This window comes from Triturus cristatus, chromosome 2_2 (genome assembly GCF_964204655.1).
Source record: "Triturus cristatus chromosome 2_2, aTriCri1.1, whole genome shotgun sequence".
NCBI classification, from domain to species: Eukaryota; Metazoa; Chordata; class Amphibia; order Caudata; family Salamandridae; genus Triturus; species Triturus cristatus.
Window position 1 is genome coordinate 1,028,424,871 of NC_140582.1, and position 24,331 is coordinate 1,028,449,201.

A 24,331-nucleotide genomic window follows, 5' to 3' on the forward strand; every position below is an offset into this window, starting at 1 on the left:
AAACAGCAGTCTTTGTGAATCGGGCCAAGTGTGTTCAAGGTGTTATAAATTTAGCATTTTATTATGATTGTGGGCATACATATACCTTGCTAGAAAGTGGATTATATATATATATATATATATATATATCTATATATCACCACTTGGCTCCCTTCGTCGGCCGGCAATGGCGCTGCACACCAGTGCAGTATCCTGACGGTCGAGCCAGACCGTTACAATATGTCCACAACTCCCAGAAAGGGAAAATCAGGATCGCACTCCGTAGTTCTGATACAATGCTTTTATTTTAAGTTCGCCCCAAGCAGAGAAATCCACAAAAATCAACGCGTTTCGGTCTTGCCACAAGACCTTGATCACGACACTGCTTTTCACAATGGACCACGCATAAGTACCGGCATTCCCAGAACACACCCCACTTCCTGTCACGTGAGGATATGAGCATTGTGGGAGATGTAGTTTGCACAAAAATGAATATTTTAACAATTGCATATAGATCACCAAAACTAACATGTGTTTGTTCATCAACATCCTAGTTACATGATCTCATTACACAGCAATAAAATCCGTCAGCTATGTAGGGAAATAGCAAAAAGAAGGGAACATTTCAAATGGTACGCAAATGTATGGCTATTTCTTCATCTTGATTAAGTCCCCCTGGTGTCCTAGTCTGAAGATCAATAATCATAGATGATTCTTTTTGTCTTAACCTTAATGTTCTATCTCCACCCCTGGGGTTTCTGTTGATCTGCTCCAGTATACAATAACTGAGAACAGATGAATCAGAAAAATGTTTGGCCTGAAAATATCTCGCCACGGGGTATTTAGGGCCGTTATTAGTGATGGCTCTCATGTGTTCTAATATATGTTTTTTGGCCATCAAGGTGGTGCTGCCAATGTACCATAGCTTACAGGGGCACATGATACCATAAATAACAAAAGTAGTACTGCAAGTGACAAATTGGGTTATCAATTTCTTGTATCTGCCAATGGTGATTTCTTTGCAGAATTTACTGTTCTTACACGCCTTGCAATGTCCGCAAGGGAAAAATCCCTGTAGGTTATGTTCCCTATTGCTCATAGGTTTGGAGATGTCGCTGTGTACTAAGTAATCCCGCATATTCTTACTTCTTTTGAAGGTGATACTAGGTCTTTCTTGTATAGTACCGCCAATAATGTTGTCATTTTTGAGCGTGTGCCAATTTTTTGCTATGATACGTCTATCATTGGCATTGGCATGATAGGTAACTATGATCCTGGTGTCTGTGGATTCAATGGTGTCAGAACAGGTTTGTCTGTCAACATGTCTGTTCTGTTGGTTTTATCGACTTTGTCTTTGGCCTTCTTAAGTACCCAGTTGGGATAACCTCTCTCTTTAAATCTATGGAGCATGGCAGTACTCTCTTGCTTGAAACCTTCATCCGTGTTGCAATTCCTTTTGGCCCTGAGAAGTTCCCCAAATGGAATGTTCCATTTGAGAGTTTTGGCGTGGCTGCTGAGGGCATGAAGGATACTGTTGCCAGCAGTTGCCTTGCGAAACAGCGTGGTTTGGATGGTGTTGTCCACGATATCAAGTTTGATATCCAGGTACTCTGCATGTCTGGCATCAATACTGCCACTAAGGTATATTTTGCGATTGTTCAAATTGAGTCTTTTGATGAACTCATAGCCTCGTGTTCTGAGCCCCTCCATAAAATGAACAGGTCGTCAATGTAGCGGAGCCACATGACCACCTGCTCAAAGTAATGGGAAAGATCAAGATCTTGTGTGATCTCTTCCTCCCACAATCCCATAAAGAGATTCGCAAAGCTGGGAGCAAAGCATGAACCCATCGCGGTCCCGGTGGTTTGGATGTACAACTCACCGTCAAAAAGGAAGATATTATTCGTAAGGCAGAACTCAGTCATGTCGAGAATCATGTTGCTATGTTCCCAGAATCTCACTAACCTCTTTTTGAGGAAATGTTTGCATGCCGTCAAACCTAGTTGGTGATCGATAATGGTGTAAAGAGAATGCACATCCAAAATGATGAACAAAAAATCTTCACACCATTCGATGTCTTGTATTTTGGCAAGAAAATCCTTAGTGTCACGAATGTAACTGGGCAAGTTGGTCACAAATTCCCTTAAGAAATGATCTATATACTTAGACATATTTTCGGTTACACTACCCCTGGATGAAACGATGGGCCTCCCAGGGGGATTGTTGTAGTCTTTGTGGACCTTGGGGAGGACATATAGCACTGGAAGAATGGGGTAATCTTTTTTGAGATAGCAATACTCGTCCCAAGTCAGAATACCCTTATCTTTCCATTCCTGTAATTTGTCCCAGAGAGTGGTGATACTTTCATGATATCTTTCTTGAGAAATCTGTGCATAAAATTGCCGATCATTGAGTTGACGATTTGCCTCCCCAATGTATTGATCTCTATCCTGAATCACAATATTCCCACCTTTATCAGCAGGGCGGATGATGATGTCGTTATCACCCGCCAGTTCTTTGAAAACTTTTCTTTGATTAAAGGTGAGATTATTTTGTCCTTGTTTTTTGTATTTCTTTTGTCTAAAGTCCACGAGTGCTTTGGTCACATTCTCATGGAAAGTGTCAATCCCGTTGTGTGGTAGACTGGGAAGAAAGGTAGAACGAGGTTTAAATTGGGAAGTGGACGCCATATCAGAAATGGTGCCTAACTCTGTGAGGATTTGTATCCTCCCAATCCCTGGATTGTCGCCATCAGAACCTTCATATAGATCTATCATGGTGGCTAGGGTGTCAATATCCCCTATGGTTAGCTCCTCAGATATATGTGGCTGTCTCTCGGGTATTTGTCTGTAGTTATCAAATCTTTTTAAGCTATGCCACTTCCTTAATTTAAGTTTCCTGACAAACTTAAAAAGATTAATCCTGGTGTTGTTATAATTAAAGCCAGATGACGGGCAAAAAGACAAACCTAAGCATCGTAACTGTTTTTCTGTATCTGACAATGGTCTTTTAGAAAGATTAATTATAGATTTATTAACCATAGTCTTATCCATCATTGGTTCAATTCTGCGCGGGTCATGTTGTTTCCCATCCCGCCACGTCTTTTGCCTCTTCTGCCAGCGTTGCTTGATCCTTTGTCTTCTGTTTCTCCTTTTCCTCTGCCTCGGCCTCGTCCCCGGCCTCTCTGTTTCGGTATAGGGGTGTCCCTCGTCGTAGTCCGACCCCTGCGCATATGTCTGTACTCGTCTAAAAAATTGGCAGGTCTATTTAGTTGTTCTTGTTCACTGCCGCTATTCGTTGTGACATCCGATTCACTGCCACTGGTAATTGGAATATCTGAGATGGAACTTGCTGATGGTTCATTCTGTGTAGCGTTCAAAGTGGTTTTAGTTGCGTACTGATGGTCATACTTCTTACTAAAGGTAAGTATCCTCCCACTTTTATAGTCCGCATAGTCCCTATTGAGTTTCCTCTGTTTCCTCGCCTTAATGTCATCTTCGTATTTTTTTAGGCGATCTTTGATTGTATCAATGGCTTTATTGAATGCCACCGTGTCCATGTTTTTTGTAATATCTTCCATTAATTCTTTGATTTGCAATAAAATTGCTTCACTGTCAATCCATGCGTATTTGACAAGTATTTCCAGCATCCTCGTAGAACTGAGTGCTGAGTTCTGGGACCATTCTTCCAGCATTTTTGGATTTGGAGATTCATAGGAAGGTGCCGTAAACACTCTGAGTCCTCTTGGCACCATAGCTTGATCAAGATAATGTTGTAGGGAGGTCGCTTCCCACCATTTAGATGTCTCACTTCGTCTTAGTTTTTCTAATTTCTTTATTTTTATCTCATTAGGTTGTATACTTATGAGAGTCTCCTCTTTGTTTTGCGTAGGACATATTGTCCTTTTGAACATAATAAGAGCAGCCGCTCTACGTTCTGTTTCCTCTTCCATGGTAAACTCACGCTTCGTAGAATTGCCACTAAACGTAGGCCTGATTACGTGTCCCCTTACTGTAATAGTAGGTTCCTCTTGCCCGTCTGTGAATGTTTGCGCATCGGTACACTGCGCCTCAAGTGAAAAGTGATCTATTGAAGTGTCAGGGGTTGGGTAAGCATACCCATAACGGACGTGGTACGGATAAGACAGACACACCTTGGAAACTGACCCGCTAGTAAGGATGGTGTGCACTGCGTTGAAAAATCAGCTACTGCGCGGGAGGTAATCTCCACCCGCCGGCGTAGTATCCTCCCACCCAGCAAAGGGACGGACAAAAGCGAGTGCACCCTTACCTCCGCTAAACGTCAGCTCCGTGAGCGGTGTTCACCCAACTTCCATATCTTCTCAGAAACAAACAGGCCGGTCACTGTGTGGTCCTCAAATATATATATATATAAATATATATATATATATATATATATATTACTGCAGTTCCTTCTAAATCCTCAGGAGGAAAAACGAAGCCGTGTGTGATCCTTCAAAATTCTTTATTCAGCCACTCTGCCAAACGCGTTTCGAGTGCGAAGCACTCTTGTTCACTGACAAGTAAAATCAAAGCGAGCGGCCATTTTTACATTATCTACCACGTGATTAAACAGAACTACAAATAAAGTGCATTAGAGAACAGACTTGTAGTTTTTTTGATTTCTTAAATAGAAAGGTGGCACGCGATAGTTGACAAAACTCGTATATACATATATATATATATATGTGTGTATATATATATATATATAATTTTTATCTACTGGCGGTCGCCAGTAGATAGTTATAGTTAGGACCGTGTTTCCATAGGAAATCCGCAACATTCTATTTGGAATAACTTTGGCGCCGGTTGACGAATCCTCGCAAATTTTTCAAAACTAATGGGGCGCTATGCTCCGCTCCTACCCTGAAAGTCTCGGGGGGGGATTCGTCAAGCGGGGGCTGAGAAAAAAGGGGGGTCCCAAAACGCGTTTTCCCATAGGACCTTTAGTCCGAGCTACAGCCCGAACGGCTGAACAGAATTACTTGAAATTGGGCAGAGAGGTAGTCCTCAGGTCAGGGATGTGCCTTTTGCAGGTCTGGTGTAAATCTGTTCAGTAGGTCCTGAGAAAATAGCATTTAAATCAATATATATATCTGTAAGCGCGCTCCGTGCGCTTACGGTAAGCTTACCGTACGCGAGCTCAATTCTGATTGGTGGTTATATGACTGTAAACATTCGAATCGGTCGAAATCAGAAAGTATCGGCCGCCATTTTCTGTCTCTCGCACTGAAAAACAAAGGTTGATAACATGAAAAGGGGGCAACGAAGAGAGTTGCAGACCCCCTAGCGTTCGTCAGGGGGTTCACGAAGGACCAAAAAGTATGAAAAATAAATTTAATAATTTAAAAAAAAATCACGGAGTGCGCGTACGGTAAGCTTACCGTACGCGTACGGTAAAAAAAAAAAAAAATAGAATTAACAATCACATTTAATATATAAATCTAAGGACCCCCAAGGGAGAAAAAAACAATTGATATTTTTTAAAAAATGGAGAGGCGTGCACAGTACGAAATGCGCAACGTGGGCGCTCGGTGCGCGAAGCGCACCGAGTGCCCACAGCGTGCGCACGGTGCGCGCAAAAATTAAAAATAAATACATAACTTAGCATTTAAAAAAACGTACAAATTCACTAAAAACAATAGGTTTCACACACGTTATAGTTAGGAATTAGCATTTAAAAAACCTTGCAAATTCACTTAAAAAACCATAGGTTTCACACAAGTTATAGTTAGCGGTACATTTCACTCGTAAAAAACCAATGAAATTCCACGTTATAGTTAGATCAGGTAACTATAACTTGCGCGACCGCAATGCACAATGTGTCATTTCAGATGTCATCATTGATGTCATGAGTGATGTCACTGACCATGTCATAAGTGATGTAATATGTGACGTCATCAGCAGTGCATTGCGGTCGCGCAAGTTATAGTTACCTGATCTAACTATAACGTGGAATTTCATTGGTTTTTTACGAGTGAAATGTACAGCTAACTATAACTTGTGTGAAACCTATGGTTTTTTAAGTGAATATCTATATATATATATATATATATATATATATATATATATTCACAGTATAGGCACCCTTACTGGGAGCTCCGCCCGTAGATCGGTGGCACGTACAGCCAGTAGAGCAAAACTGGCATGTAATTGCAGTCCAATGTAAATACGTGCACTCAGAAGTCCAAGTCAGGACATTTATTCCAATTCTGGTAGCGCACTTCGGAAGTCAAGCTCCCTTGATCACACCAAGAACCGAGTGCCAAAACAAACTTTACATAGTTTTAGTGCTAGGCACAGACAGAGGACAGCGTTTCTTTACCCAATACACAGTCTGTGAAAATGGCACCCATATTGTAATACCAAACGATGTATGGCATTATTTGTGCACATTATACAACGTAGGAAAAGTATACGATACATACAAAATTCCCTGGAAAAATATATAGTAGAAAGGGTAAACTTCTATATAGCGTAGTAATTGATACAGCTTTTATAACATGGACCAAGTGGTTCTTATGGCTATGAATAAAAAAAAGTATGTTTTTTACAAAACCAATGTTATATTTCATTCTATGTGATAAAATGTACACAAAGTAGATAACAAAAAAAGGGGGTCAACATATTACCCATATTTGTCTCAAAAAACGCTAAAGCTACTTCTTAAAAAAGGCAACACTGCCCTAGACCATTGCATGGGCCAAGTGGCGTAGTGCTGTAGTGTACGCTGTCAATGGTATTATTTAGAATTTGGTATAAATTCAATACTTTCGCCAAGTGGCTATCAGAACCTAAGTAAAACATCGTACTCTCATAAGCAGCACACAACAGAAAAAATGTCTAATAGTAAACTATCCAAAAATAATCAAAGTTTGTTAATAAAAGTGAATAAAATCTTATCTATAAACCGGTGGTACTCATCAAAAAAGAGGGGAATGAAGAAGAGGATAGGTGGCCCGTGAAGTGCCCGCAAGTAGTCGGTGGGCCCCTTCCTTTCTTCCTGTGAAAAAAGAAGAAATGTTGGGATTAAAAGATAAAATTACAGTTGACTTATACATGCATAATATTCTGAAAGTTCACAAAAAACATGTGTCAAACAAGTCATAGCATATCTCAGATACAATGTACATTCTAAGAATTTAGGAAAGTACTAGAGCGCTAAACCATCAGTCTTCAATGAGATGTGTGGCTAGCTCCTTGTCTACATTGTGTCCCTTCGGGTACTTTGTTTCAAGATTAAGAATTCATTTTGATTCTTTCTTTCTGAGAGCAAGCTCCCTATTACCACCTCTTGGACTCCCCAATACTTGTTCAATGACAAAATAATTGAGGAGTGAGCTGTACGAGAGATGGTACTCGGCAAAGTGTCTTTCAACTGGGTAGTGAGAGTCCTTGCTATTTATGGCCCTAAGATGTTCTATGACCCTCTTTTTTGCCATATGTATTGTGCTGCCTACATACCATTTTTGGCATGGGCACACCAAGATGTATATGACATAAGTAGTACTACATGTAAGGAATTGTGAAATCATATTCTTCTTTTTAGCATGTCGTACACTAAATTCCTTGACCATATGGCTTGCTTTGCAAGCCTTACAATGACCGCACGGATAGAAACCTTTCAAATGATGCATAGATGTGTTCTGTCGATCAGTGATGTCACTATGCATTAGAATGTTTCTAAGGCTGCGTCCTTTCCGATATGTTATTCTTGGTCTGTCACCGATAGTTGGTCCTACTATATGGTCGCTTTTGAGGATATTCCAATTCTCAGTATGGCCCTAAGATGTTCTAGGACCCTCTTTTTTGCCATATGTATTGTGCTGCCTACATACCATTTTTGGCATGGGCACACCAAGATGTATATGACATAAGTAATACTATATGTAAGGAATTGTGAAATCATATTCTTTTTAGCATGTCGTACACTAAATTCCTTGACCATGTGGCTTGCTTTGCAAGCCTTACAATGACCGCACGGATAGAAACCTTTCAAATGATGCATAGATGTGTTCTGTCGATCAGTGATGTCACTATGCATTAGAATGTTTCTAAGGCTGCGTCCTTTCTGATATGTTATTCTTGGTCTGTCACCGATAGTTGGTCCTACTATATGGTCGCTTTTGAGGATATTCCAATTCTCAGTAAGGATTTTTTGTATCTTATTGGAACTGTTATATGTGAGAATAACCCGCGTCTCGTGGTTCTATGCTGTTTACTTTCCCTGTCAGAGTACTAGTTCTCTCAATCTCTTTAAGTTTGGAAACAGCTCTATCGAGTACCCATTTAGGGTACCCGCGTTCTCTAAAGCGATTAATCATGATCTCTACTTCTGCCTTATAGTTTGCGTCTGTGCTACATTTTATTCTCGCTCTCAGTAACTCCCCATATGGTATACTCCATTTTAATGAGTCAGGTGGTGACTGAGAGCGTGAAGAATACTGTTGCCGGCTGTTTCTTTACGAAATAGACTGGTCTCAAGTATGTTATTGACAGCTGTTACTTTAACATCTAAAAATTCAATTTCTTCATTGTTGATATTATATGTCAATACTATATTATAGATGTTGATGTTAAGTTTTTGAATAAACTCCACAGCTTCTTCTTGGCTCCCCTCCCAAATCAGAAAAAGATTGTCGATGCAACGTAGCCATGTTTTGACTTTTTTTAAAATATTGGGTAAAGTCTGCATCCTTTCTCACCTCTTCCTCCCATAGGCCCAGAAAGAGGTTTGCAAAACTGGGGGGAAAACATATACCCATAGCAGTCCCCAGTATTTGCTTGAAGAGTTCACCATTAAACATAAAGATGTTATTATGTAAACATAGTGACATCATGTCAATGAGCATCTTTGTGTGTTCTAAATACATGATGTCTTTCATTTAGAAAATAGGTACATGCCCGGATCCCCTGATCATGATCAATGATAGTATACAGACTAGAAACATCCATAGTCATGAATGTGTAATTTGGTTGCCATTGCATACCCTCGATTTTACATTGAAAATCTTTGATATCTTTAACATACGAGGGAAGTGTGGTGACATAATTCTGAAAAAAAAAATCCACATATTTGGAGATGTTTTCAAAAACGCTTCCTAAGGATGACACGATTGGTCTGCCTGGAGGGACTACTGGATTTTTATGCACTTTAAGAAGAAAATAAATAATGGGAAGTTTGGGGTAATCTTTCTTCATATATAAATACTCTTCCCACGTAATTATCCCTTCTCTTTGCCATTCACTACGTTTGTCCCAAATTAGTAATAAACTGTCATTATACATCCTAGTATCAGTTTTTTTCGTAAAATCTACTATTTTCCAGCTGTCTGCGTGCTTCTGTAATATACATAGTTTTGCTGAGTAAAACAATATTCCCTCCTTTATCCGCAGGGCGGATAATGATATCTTTGTCCTTGGCCAATGATAAAATAATGGATCTTTGTTTGGTTGTGAGATTTCCTGTCACAAAATTTTGATTATGTCTTACATGTTTACATTCAATGAGAGCTCTTGTGACAACATCGTGAAATGTGTCCAAGTTATCGTGTGGGAGATTAGGAAAAAAGATAGAGCGTGGTTTAAAGGGTGTAGTTGCAGCTCTATCAGTTACAATATCTTCGATTTCATTTGTACTATTTAAATTGTTAGTTGATACCAGTTCACTGTTCATTTCCAGTTCTTGCATGGTTAGAAGCATGTTAGTATCTCCGACAGTGAGAGCAGTAAGTTCAGTATTTTCCATAGGTTTGGGGTTACCTGACCCATTCCCCTTGAGGGTGTGCCATTTCGTAAGTTTTAATTTTCTGACAAATTTAAAAATGTCTTTTCTCGTATTGGAGTAATCAAAAATCGCAGTAGGGCAAAACGTTAGACCTAAACATAGCGGTTTCTTTTCAAAACCGGAAAGGGTGCGACTTGTGAGATTTATAATGGTTTTGTTTACCATGGCTCTAGCCACACATCTCATTGAAGACTGATGGTTTAGCGCTTTAGTACTTTCCTAAATTCTTAGAATGTACATTGTATCTGAGATATGTTATGACTTGTTTGACACGTTTTTTGTGAACTTTCAGAATATTATACATGTATAAATCAACTGTAATTTTATCTTTTAATCCCAACATTTCTTCTTTTTTCTTTTTTCACAGGAAGAAAGGAAGGGGCCCACCGACTACTTGCAGGCACTTCACGGGCCACCTATCCTTTTCTTCATTCCCCTCTTTTTTGATGAGAGTACCACCGGGTTATAGATAACATTTTATTCACTTTTATTAACAAACTTTGATTACTTTTGGATAGTTTACTATTAGAGATTTTTTCTGTTGTGCGCTGCTTATGAGAGTACGATGTTCTGATAGCCACTTGGCGAAAGTATTGAATTTATACCAAATTCTAAATAATACCATTGACAGCGTACACTACAGCACTACGCCACTTGGCACATGCAATGGTCTAGGGCAGTGTTGCCTTATTTTAGAAGTAGCTTTAGCGTTTTTTGAGACAAATATGGGTAATATGTTGACCCCATTTTTTTGTTATCTACTTTGTGTACATTTTATCACATAGAATGAAATATAACATTGGTTTTGTAAAAAACATACTTTTTTTTATTCATAGCCATAAGAACCACTTGGTCCATGTTACAAAAGCTGTATCAATTACTACGCTATATAGAAGTTTACCCTTTCTTCTATATATTTTTCCAGGGAATTTTGTATGTATCGTATACTTTTCCTACATTGTATAATGTGCACAAATAATGCCATACATTGTTTGGTATTACAATATGGCTGCCATTTTCACAGACTGTATTGGGTAAAGAAACGCTGTCCTCTGTCTGTGCCTAGCACTAAAACTATGTAAAGTTTGTTTTGGCACTCGGTTCTTGGTGTGATCAAGGGAGCTTGACTTCCGAAACGCTTTACCAGAATTGGAATAAATATCCTGACTTGGACTTCTGAGTGCACGTATTTTTTTACATTGGACTGCTATATATAAATATATTTATTCAATCCAAAACACACATACAATTATACTTTAGTAAGTGCATAAATATACCTTCAAGCATATTTGATAACACAACAGAGAAAGAAAAAAGAGATATATTAATCCCTAATCGTCAAAAGTTAGAACCAAGATCGTTATCGTTCTCATGTTGTTTGTAGACCGTTTTCAAAAGTCTCTGCGGTTTGGGCTGACGGAGACGTCGATGGACGGCTGACGCGATCCCACGCGCGCCGCCGCTGTGCTTCCTGGCCCCGCCCACGAAGGTATCGCCGGAGCTACAGAGCTGCAGAGCTGCCGAAAAGGAGCCGCCGAAATGCTATTCATGACTGTTGCCATGCGAAAAACTGTGAGCGTGATTCATGCTCCTGAGTTTCTTCCCTGCTAATCTGCTACTGTGCTGCCGTAATGCCGCAATGCCGTACACAGGACTGCTACGGGGATTTCAAGACTACGCAAGCATGAAGCATTGAGGTACACAGGATTACAGGGGTTATCTTTGTTTATGCCTGCACGCCTGCTCACCTGCCTGCTTGCTCGCCTGCCCATCTCTGCACCCATCTCTTCACCTGCTGGTATTCAGCATTTAGCGTCCAGCCGTCATCCAGCCTTATCCACCATACCTGTTTTGCGCCCTGTGTCAGAGTCACGGAGTTTCTTGCCGACAGTCTGTTTGTCCACCATTCTGCCATTTCGTCACTCGTCTGCTCCTTGTTGTTTTGGGACCGTTTTGGTGTAACGGGCGCTGTGTGGCGGTCCTGGCGGCGTGCCTCGGAGTAGAGGAACGGAGAGGCGACGAGAGCAAGGAAGTATAGGAGCCCTCGTAACCCTCTCAGATCACATTGTTTCATCTCTGTCTCATCTCTTGCCCCGTCTTCCACTCCTTACATGCTGGTAAAAACAAATATAACGTTCAGAGAGAGCAAAGCGACGAAGATTAAGATGATGAGGACAATGAAGACGATCGGGAGGAGAGCAAGGGGGGCGAAGATGCAGATATTCTGTCCCTGCCTGAACATTCAACAGAATTGAGCTTAATAGCTGCCGCAAAAGGTGAGAAAGGCGAGAAAGGTGAAAAAGACGCGAGAGGCGAAGTGAATGGGAAGAACAAAGGACCAAAGACGGGCATGGTAGACAATGTGGTTAATAATCTATCCCCAGCTAAGGAGATCGGGAGTCAGCCAACCCCTAAGCAATACCCTCTTTTTTTCTAAACCCCTTCTAAAACAGGGGCAACTTTCGAGCACTCCTATACGAGAGGGGGCGAATCAAAGGGGGGAAAGCGGCAAGTCAGAGTAAGGAGCTTTTAATGCCGGAGGGGTTTAAACCAGCCTCATAACAGCTGAGATAGTAGGAGTAGGAGTAGTGCAGAGGGTGGCGCTAAGTCAGGAAGGCCTTGAAGATTCCGAAGAAGGCTCTGAAGAAGCAACTCCTACAGCACCAACTTCAGAAAATAGAAATTCTTGCCACACTGCACTGCCCCAGGTCCTTTCTCACCCTCCGGCTCAGCTGTTCCCAAGTCCTTGCCTTATTCGCATTACGAAAACTCCAAGTCAAGAGCTAAGCCCTCAGGCTTCTCAGGTCTCTCAAGAGGATGGGCTGTTTTCCTTCCCGAATACTACAAAAGCAAACTCGATTGAAATTTTGCTCGGGACTATCTGTCAGGAATTAAGGGATTTCAAAAATTCCCAGGCTCAGGAAATCTCTCAGCTGCACAGCAGGCTCACAAAAATGGAAGAAAATTTTGGGAACTTTCCCTTAGGAGTCACCGAAGCTGAAACGCGGATTTCATCCTTAGAGGACTCTCTATCGGCAATACAGAAAGACCTCTTGGTGGCCAACAGAGAGAGAATCCAGCTAGCGGAAAAAATGCAGGACCTTGAAAATTATAATAGGAGGTCGAATCTACGCTTGGTAGGCATACCAGAGGGATTGGAAGATAAGGACGCAGTTAAGTGGTCAGAGTCCCTTTTGAAAAAAGCCATACCTGAGTTCCAAGGAGATTTAACGATCACAAGAGCGCACAGAGTCCCTGCGCATAAACCAAATAATCTGAAATATCTGCGTACAATTTTGCTTAATTTCTCTGATTTTAGGGTAAAAGAGAAAATTTTAAGCACTGCATATTCTAAGAAATTATTCAATGCTGATGGCGCGAATAATTTTCGAATTTTTTCAGATAGGGACTTTGTTAAACTGATTGACTCTCTTAAAAGGGAGCCCCAGGCTGTGATTGTGCAGCAATCAAAACTTAAAGTACTGGCCAAAGAGAAGTTTTTTATTTTTATGAACTTATACGAAGCTCAGGCACTCCTTGAAGGTCTAAGTCCATAGCTCACGGCTAATTCTCTTTCTATTTAACTGGCGAGCCCACGACAGGGACAGGAAGCACACAAGGATGCAACGACATGGCATCCAAAAAGAAGAAATTCGAGAAAAGGACGGAAGTGGGACATGGGGGTGGTACCGTCCGCTCTAAGGGGGGGGGGGGTGGGGTGGGAAGGGAGGTGAAGGGGGGTGTTGCAGGGGAAAAATAGAGAGTTCATTCATTGAAGAATCTTCTGTTCTAATTCTAAATTCAACACAGTTTTGGTACGGACAAGGCCTTCTGCCTCATTATTTAGACTGATACGTTCTGTTATGGTTTGCTTACTTGCACAAAGAGAGTTTGCTGCTATTATATGATCACATTGCTGATTTGCCTTTTTGCACAAAAGAGAGGTCTCTGCTGCTATTATAACTGCAATGTTTATTTGCTAATTTGCACACAGAGAGGTTTTTGCTGCTTATTTGCAAAATTATTGCACAACCGTATTTCCCATTTCTCATTTGCCGATTTGCATAAAGTGAGGTTGTGCTGTTTTCATATAACTGCACTTCTAAAGGTTCTGCTGGTATTGTACAACCATTTTGCTCATTTGCCTATTTGTTTAGAGAGACGTTCCTGCTCCTTAGTTGCGTATTTGAACAAAGTGAGGTTTCACTATTTTTATTATACAACTGCACTCCTCATCTGCCTATTTGCACAAAGAGTTTACTATCGGTAATTTTTGTATGATTATTTATTGATGGATGTTGATTAATACTTATTTCCACAGGCTGAGGTTTAAAATTCCCTTAGCCATATTCATTTACTTCGGCTGCCTTTTCGCATGTTCCATCATCCTCCTCTTTAATATTTAATAGCATGGTGAAGTTTATTTCTTTTAATACAAATGGTCTTAACAATGTTCGGAAAAAAAATGCTATTGAATGCTGGTTAAAGAATTTAAACCCAGACATCTACTTACAAGAGACCCATTATAAAGATCAGGAGGACTCAGATAAAATTCTGAAGAACTGGGCCGGCCATAGGATATCCTCTTCAGCTGGGTTGGCACAGAGAGGAGTATGCATATTAATAGGAAAACACGTAGGTTTTACTCTGGCTGGCACAGCAATAGACCATAGAGGTAGATGGGCAATTGCACATGGTAAATTAAATAATATAGACATAATCCTCGCTACAATATATGCACCAATTTTAGATAACTCTTTGCCAATTTTACAGTTAAAGAACGCCATAACAGGGCTCCCTGGGTTAATATTATGGGGGGGAGACTTTAATTTTCTTCAGATCCCTCAATTGGACTCCTCCAAAAAAGATTGCCGTCAAAATAAACCCCAAACTGCTTTGGCCATTCAAACTTGTAAATTAGACCTTGATATCATGGATCATTGGCGATTCTCTAATCCTCTTAAACGAGAGTATTCATGCCACTCAGCAAAATATAACTCTGCATCCAGATTAGATTTTTTTTTTAACTTCTCATGATTTAGAGCTATATAATTATCTACATCTGTCTAATGCTTTCCCCGATCATGTGACAGTCTGCGTGGAGGTAAAGTTGGGATTACAAGATATAAGCCCTTCTAGAAGATGGTTTTTTTAACAATCTTAACCTCCTTGATCCTAAATGGTGTACAGACATTGAAGAATTTATCAAGCAGTTTTTTACACAGAATAAAGGTACTGCCCCATTAAATATGATGTGGGATGCATTCAAGACTACACTTCGCGGGTTCATAATATCTAAAGAAATACCAAAGCAGAAGACAAAGGAGGAGAAAATAAAATTCAAACTGATCTCACGGAGGCAACCCAAGAACACTATAAGATTAGATCAGCGCACTCAGGGCAAAAACTCTACGAGGCTAAGGGCAGGATGAGGGACTTTTATTACATCCTAGGTGAAACTAATAGTAATCTCTATGCCCAGAAGATCTATGAGGAGAGCGAATATACAGGCAAGCTCTTGGCCTGGCAAGCCAAAGAAAAGCAGGCTCGCAATAGAATAGATCAATTAATTAATCCCATCACTAAATCATATGCTAAGACCACAGCCTCTATTGACGAGTTGTTTTTAAAACACTATAAGGGAGTCTATCAAGCGACCGAAGGGGCCCCATCTGATTCCATTGGGGAGTTCTTAGAGCATCTGGCAATACCAAAATTAGATGATAGGGGCAAGAAATGCCTCATAGAGGACTTCTCAATGCTAGAATTAGATGACATAATCAGCTCTTTCCCCAATGGTAAGGCAAATGGTGATGATGGTCTTCCTATTGAATTTTTTAAAAAATTTGGAGGAACCCTACATAAAGAACTTTTACTTTTATTGAATGACCTACTCCAAGGAGGCTCCCCGCCAGATTCTTTCCATTCAGCTGTGGTGGTTAGCATTTTTAAAAAAAAAAAAAGGACAAGGAGAATATAAATTCATATAGACCTATATGTCTCCTAAATACAGATTATAAAATTTTTACAAAACTTCTTGCAAACCGATTGAATAAAATAGTGGTATACCTCGTAGCTAATGACCAGTGCGGTTTTATTGCAGGCAGGCATCTCCACTCAAACACAAAGTTTGTATTGGAAGCACTAGATTTTTTTAAACTAATAAAGTGAAGGCTCAAATCTGGTTTTTAGACGCGGAGAAGGCCTTCGATCTAGTGTCATGGGACTGCCTTTTTGCTATTTTGCACAGTTTTAATTTCCCGGAGGCTTTTATCATTCTTTTAAAACATCTATATATGGATTCTAAGGCACAGATTATCATCAACAATTCTAATATTGGGACATGTCTGGTCACTAGAGGCACGCACCAAGGATGCCCTCTGTCACCAATTTTATTATTTATTGAACCTTTGGCGATTGCGATCAGGAATATACGGACCGACACAGTCCCAGTAGCTGGCATGACTAATATAAAATTATACGCCGATGATATTGCCCTTTTTTTAGATTCCAAACCCTCTAGTCAATCAAATTCTAAAAATATTCTCAGATTTCCAAAATCTAGGGGGTTTTAAAATTAATGTTAACAAGACGGAAATTATTCTAGTAAACTGCACTGTAGACACTTTAATACCAGAATTCAGGCAAATATATAATCTATCCCCAAAGAGGTATTTAGGAATATTTATATCGGATTATCTGGAAGATCTGTTTTCATTGAACTTCTCACCATTGTTAAAAAAAGGTGGGGTCTCTTTTAGATCGTTGGAACTTATTACCCCTGTCCTTAATGGGGCGAGCAGCATTAATACGAATGTCGGTCTTACCTCTTTTTAATTTCTTGTTTGACGCTGCACCTTGTCCAATTCAGGTCTCTTTTTTTAATAAAGTGGATGCTCTGATCTCTTCTTTTCTCTGGGCTAAAAAATCTCCTAGGCTTGCACGTGACACTTTATACCTTCCTTTCGCACAAGGAGGGTTGTCCCTTCCAAATATTAGAGAATATTACTTTGCATCCCTTACACATCATAGTTTTAGGTTTTTTTTCAGACACTAACAAAGCAGACAATTTTTTTATGAAGAAGAAGCTATCAGAAATAAAAATAATTGATCCGATTAGAATTATAAAAGATCCAAAGAAAGTTCGTTACAAGTCCCTTCAGTGTATTTTCAAACAGAAAATTCAGTTTTTGAAATTCTACTCGATCCCTAGAATAAGTAATACAACGGATTTGAACAACTTTAACTTTGGACAAGAGGGAGGTATGGAGAGTAAAATAATAAATCTCTGGAAAGAAAACGGCTTTGTGAAGATTGAAGACTTCCTCACCGGCAATAGGTGGAAGTCATGGGATGAAATCTCCAGACAGGTACATTATTCGTATTCCACCTTGAATTGGTCTTTCTGTATGGATATAGGAAATCTACACCACAAAGAAATTATCTCGACAGCTTTGAATAATAAAATTCAAAAAAAGATGAGTTTCTGGATTAAATTAATAAACGAGGACAAAGGGCAAGAATGCTCCAGTAGGATCATTGAGAGGTGGAAAAAGAGGGAAAATATTGAAATCAACAAGCTTGTATGGGACAAGATAAATAAATGTAATAAAATAATTTTTCGTGGCGCTAATTTTAGACGCATGCAATTTTACAATAAATGGTTGATTTATAGAACTCCCGCTTATCTCCACAGCATCTTTCCCCTAGTTGTTGATAAATGTTTTCGGTGTGAGGAGAAAGGGAACTGGAAACATATTGTCTGGAAATGTCCTAAAATCCAGCCATTCTGGAAGGAAATTGAAAAATACCTCTCCTCTGAGCTTAAAGCCATTATAATATTCGACGACTTAGTTCCTGTACTAGGCTGCTCTATGAGCCACACTCCATATGATGAGTCCCTTTTCATAGCCTCTTTAATAGCCAAATCTCTTATTTTGCAGTCCTGGAAAACCGATCAAGTACCAACTTTTCAGGCTTGGAAGGCAAAATTACTACGAATCCAGGGCAGGGAAAGAAAATATGCACTGAGATCAGGGGCACTCAAGAAATATGAGAAGTTTTGGAGTGTTTGAAACGTAGTTTTTTCTACTGTATTTTCTGCCAGCATTTAATTTTAACTATCTTCTTAACTAATAGTCTGCTAGATTGTTTCTCCTTACGCATTTCGCACTTTACAATTGCACATTGCACTTTACAATTAAGATCTGAATTGTCGAATTTCGTCGATGTTTTTTGGTTTTACACTTTGCACTTTATAATCAAGTTTCGAACTGATGAATTTGGAAAATGTTTCTACACCTATGTGCCTTGTACCGTATTAATTTTACTACAAATGTGTTCTGTATTGATGATTTTGTCTTTATGAACTCTCAATAAAAAGATTTAAAAAAAAAAAGTTAGAACCAAGATCAAGCACTTAACTCATATGTTGTATCATTGAATCCCATATCAGTCTGCCCAACTTTTGCCTTTTAAGAGACTTTAAACAAAGACTATATTCAAGTTTAAAGATGTTATAACATTTGGCCCTCCACATCTCGAACGAGGGAACCTTGCTCTGCAGCCAACACGAGGCGATACATAACTGTGCCACCGCAGAGGCGATAAATGTGATATATCTAAATTTATATGCTGGTTGATCATTTAAAACATTTCTCCAGATCCCCAAGAACATCATTTCTTTTGTTATGTGGATTGTGGTCCCTGTGACCTCCTGATAAAAACAAATCTATTTGTTGTTTTACTTGTGAGAGCGCGATACAATCAAAGAACACATGCATAATATCAGCTCTATCGATGCTGCATCTAAAACACTTCCTGTCATTATTTCCACCCCACTTCATCATCTTCTCTGGTGTATGATATAAACCAAATATGGTCTTGAAGTATTGTGTTTTCAAGTTTGCTGAGAACAATATCCCCCCGGCAGTATCGATAGAGCTCTGCATAAACTTGCCAATCTTCCCTAATCGTTCACTTCATTTACAATTTTGAGCGGCTATGTTGTCTGATTGTATCTCAATTAATATAGTGTCCCTATCCTTGCCCTCTTTCTAATTGCCTCAATTATCGGTGACAACAGAATACCCTCCTGCAAACGATGTTTAACTAGAAAATCATGAATTTGCAGATATTAAAAAAATTCATGCTGTTGAAGACCATAAGTATCGGCTAGCCCTGCAAATGAAGATAATACTCCCTCCTCAAACAAATCACCTAGCTGCCTAATCTCCTCAAACCTCCAGCTCAGCATCCTATAGTCCCAAAATATAGCTGGAAACTTAACAGTTGAATTAAGCGGTGTGTCATAGTTGATCTGTGGGATAGCTAACTTTTTACGTACCACTTTCCATATCTTGTATGCTGCAATCATTACCTTGAACCATGTTTTTTTTATAGTAGCTTGGCTCATAAAATTTTATGAATACATTTCTGGCTTCTTCCCCTATTAACAACTGATATATGGAGGGAGCTTCTGCAACCAGCACATCTTCCCCGTCAACAAAATCTGCATATTTTGCAGTAAACAAACATAATAATAAAAAAAGAAATTAGTGACCGACCACCATCCCTGTCAAGTGGTAGCATCATACATACTCTCCTCGCTTTACGCTGTCCTCATATAAATCTATCACATATTGATTGCACCCACTGTAAATGTTTTTTTGTTAATTCCAACGGTACCACCCTAAAGTAGTAAAGTATTTTGTGGAGGACAATAATTTTAAGCACATTGTCTCCCCACCAATGTCAGGTGGAGACACTCCAGCCGATCCAACTGCTGTTTAACACCTGAAACTATGTTGCCCCAATTGACCTCTATCAAGTCTTGCAAAGACATTCTAATTTTTAATGCCTAAATATCTAGCTCCATCGGTTACACGTGCCTCTCCCGGGCAGGCCTGTTTGGTGCATACAATCTGAGTTTTAGACTAGTTCAATTTATATCCGGAGACCACACCGAATTCTTCTGCTAGCCTTTCAATCTCCATTATTGCTTGTGCTGGATCTGCCGAAGCTACAGCTATATCATCTGCATAGGCTAGGACACGCACCTGGAATTGCCCGCAGTTCATAGATCTAACACGCTCGCTTTCTTCTAACTAACATAATCACAAATGGATTAATGTATAGCGCAAACAGTAACGGAGAGCAGGGGCATCCCTGTCTTGTTCCCCTGCTAATATAAACTTGCTGTGATTCCCTACCCATGACACAGATCCTTGCTCATCGTGACTTATACATGATTTGATTTGCTTTAATGTAGCCCTGCCTAAAACCTATTCTGCGCATAATACCCCATATAAAAGCCCAAGAAACGCTTTTTCTGTGTCAAATATCAACCCAAGTCGATATACATTAGCATAATCTATAAGCGTAATAACTCTATGAATGTGATTGATCATACTTCTACCAGGTATAAAACCATTCTGGGATAAAGATACCATGGGTGTAATGACTCTCGCCAGCCTATTAGCTAATATCTTGGCATAAACTTTCCCATCAGCATTTAACAAGGATATTGGTCTATATGATCCAGGTATGTTCGGGGGCTTATCCCTTTTTGTTTTTTAACACGACCATATTAGCCTCATCCCAAGATGGGGGCGAGTTCCCAGCCTGACCTTCTTGAAAAAAATTCAGCATGTCAATTTTCAATGCATGAAATAACAGGCAATATATATTGAGCGGTAATTTATCCGGCCCTGCAGCTTTCACATTTGCAAGCAACCCTAGTGCCTCCTCTAATTCCTCCATTGTTATTGGTTCATCTAATAGCACTAGCTCTTCTGGACTTATTCAAATCAACTTCTTGACAAAATTTCTCTGTCACATTCATCAGACTCGTTCTGCGTATATAGTTTATGATAAAAAAAATTAAAAAACAGTATACCATCCTCTGTTTCAACCGTATTACCAGCCGCATGAGTCATAGTCAGTATTCTCTTTGAGGACTGCCTTACTCTTAATCGCTGAGCAAGATATCGATCTGTGGCTTCACCATATTCATAGCTATCCTTTTTGTGGGTATTATATTTCAGGGCAATTTCCTTACACCAGATCGCATTTATTCTAGCCTTGGAACATGCAATCTTAGTATGTATATCCTTATCATCAACTCCCTGCATGAACACCTGTATTAACTCCTGTTCCGCGTACCTTAGCTCCACCAAAAGTCGCTGCATAACAATTTCTCCTTGTTTCTGTTTAGCCAATCCAAAACTGAATGTTTCTCCACGAATTCCCAACAGTATACACCCTAGACATAAAAAAAAAATCGAGTCTTACCGGTTTCTGATGCAGATGTGTATAAAAAGTATATCCTGGATCTAAATCATTTAGGGTCCTCCATTCATCTACCAACCCATGGTCCCTCAGCTGTTGAGTTAAAGCTCTAAAGACCTTGGGTTTTCAACCCGTATATTTATAATTTTTTTCCATCTAAAGCCTGCCCTTCCAACTGAATATTAAAATCCCCACATAAAATTAAAGGGGTCGCCCAGAGAGCAAGGTCTACATTTCAAGTCGCTAATATAGCCGCTTCATCGAAGTTTGACCCATAAACTGTACAGATTATACTTTCGATCCCTTCATTAATACATCCAATAATCGCTCATCTTCCATAATTGTCTTTCATTATCCTTCCAGTTCCACTAATCCCACCACTGTGTCAAAATAGCAACTCCCCTATTAGTAAAAGTCTGCCTAGTTGCTGCTAGAAGTGTATATCTGAGCTCTTCCATCACTTTGCGTTTTGCCCAGGGTATATGCGTCTCTTGGATGCACAAGATGTCTGGTTTCATTAACCATAAATCTGCAGCTACCCTATGCCTCTTGTGGTTGCTATTAAGGCCACATACATTAAACGAACATACGCACCCCACTAGCCAGCAGCTTCCATATTTCTGACCAAAATTGCAAGACTCCATGCTGATCTTTGGCTATACATAATTAAACATAATATATAGATCAGAAATATTTCCTTCTGGATAGATTTTTGTATTTTTGATACACCCTCTGCCCCTTCCCAACCCCATGCCCCACTGCTAAACCCACACTCACACCCTTGTGCCCCCCACCCTGTCCGCATTATACAGGCAATAGGGCTAATTGTACTAGTGATGGAAGGTTAGTGTATCACCCTGCATTCACCGATTTATTTATTTATTTCCACCCCAATTTAAAACATTTTACTTTCCACTGACATTTTTTTAATTTTTTCTAAGGGGCATTGCTTATAAACTTAAATCTTACTCAAAGGGATTGTAGATGCTCTTTTGCTAACACCTCAGAGGTAAGAAATCGTGTTTGCCCCTTATGTAAAACTTTCAGAGTGGAGGGATTTAACAAAAAAGCCTGTGCCCCCTTTGCCTGAAAGGGGGTGATCAATTGACGCAACTGCCTCCTTTTCTCTACTGTAAAATGACAATAATCCGGCCTGACAAAGAATTGCATGCCCTTTCCCTCCCTCCCTCTTATGTGGTCGTGCCAAGTCATATAACGCTTGTCTTGCCCAAAAATTGCTCAAGGAAATCAAAATCGCCCGAGGTCTCTGTTCAGTTTGCCACTTGTTGCTTGTATGGAAATCTATGTACCCTTTGTACTTCCAAAGACCAGTTCCAATCCTTCAATTCCGGAAAGGCCTCTTCAAATAATTGAACCACAAATGTACAGGCGTCTTGCCCCTCAACCCCCTCAGTCACTCCCAGTACTCTGAAATATTTTCTACAGAGCCTGTTTTCCAGATCCAAAAGTTTAATCTGCACATTGTCTTTATTAGCATTCATAGCTTCTGTAATCCCCTTTTGTGTCCATTTCATTTTCCAAGGCCAAGATTCTTGTCTCAGCTTCCACCATTCTTTCAGTAAAGTCATTACGTGTTTTAGCCAGTCTTCTGACAGTGTTTTGAAGTTTTCGACAAGCCATATCAGTCTTCAAATTCCCTGAGCGAGTTTCCTCCCTATGATCCGACAAACATCTGTAAATTGATTCCAATGATATTTCAACGGGAGATTTCTCGTTCACCCCGCCAGATGCTTGGTCAGATAGATTGAGACCCTATGGGGCCATTGCATCCGACGAGTAGAAATCCCACTGTGGATGCTTCATTACTACTATCCCAGATTCTCCTTCATTGGTTGCTATTTGTTTACGCACTGTACGCAGTTTTAAGTTCTCCTAATCCACAACAGTACTGTTCTCATCACTTTCAACGCTTATTAATGACCCCTGCAATGAGCTGTTTTTAAATCCTAAATCACCGTCTTCATCCGATATATTAGAAGGTTCAGAAAAGGAGAAAAACCTCTCCCCTGAGTCACTCTCCTTGTTAATAACATCCCCCTATCTATACTGATCCCAATATCTGGCTCCGTTGATTCCAGCGAGATATTATCCTCAACGGATCTACTTATAGCTTGAAGAGCCTCAAAATCACTGGTTTCCTCAATGTTATCGCCTGCTCTTTGTTCTTTGTGTCTTATTTCTAATTCCTCAGTTATATTATTAAAGGCTTGCAGTGTAGTCGATTTTTTTCTTATTTACAGTCTGAAATATCTGTGGAATTTTTCTAATGGCCAGTTCCTGATCATTATTTTGCAGGATATTTTCCACATCTTCACCTCCTGCAGCCTCTTTAACACTGCAACCTGCAAGTGCTGCTCTGGTCCCCACCGAGGCTTCACCTACAGCTCTTTTTTTCCCACCTCGAGCAGTTTTAGGCGGCATTTCGCTCGAGATTTGCACTTAAGAATGTCAATAGAAAAAGTGGAATAAGGAGTAGACAAGATTATATACAACCACTTTTAGCCAGCTGTCCCTGCTCCAAACAACTCAGTCTCCTGGTTCGCCGACTCTTTCTGCCTCCTTCTGTCGGCATTGCCGATCCCTGCTCTCCTGGCAGCGCCTCCACCTCGCCTCCGCCCCAGCCTCAGATATGTTTCAACTTACGGGAACGCCGCAGTCAGGAAAAGCCAGAGTATGCCGCTGGGGGTTTCCCTCGACAATCCACCCAACAGCAAGCATGAGGAATCCCCTCTCCGATGCCACAAATACATGCACTCCTTCGAAGCCACAAGGCTCTGATTCCACCACGGTTGCAGCCCATCAATCAGCCGGCCACTGCATCGCCAACGGCCTCGCTCCAACATGGCTCCGACTCCGGCTCTCGGCTTGCCGTTTACCACGGTAGGTGCTGAGTCTCTTCCTCCGCAGCTCCCCCTGTAGGTAAGCCAAATCCAAGATGTCAAAAGACTGCTGTCTTGAGAGAAGTTTTTATCAACCACTTTCTTTTGTTTTCTATCTTGCCTTCCCGACCCTTACATAGCCTAGGGCGGTGGAAAGGTGAACAACAAGGGAGCAGTTCAACTAGTCGTTACTAGATGTCCCTCACGAGTCAAATGCAAAAGCATTGAAATTATTACTACATCAAGCTGCAGTTCCACTCGTCGTTACTAGATGTCCCTTACGAGTCAAATGCAAAAGCTTCATGAAAGGGTTTCAATACTTTTGCATATGACTCGTGAGGGACATCTAGTAACGC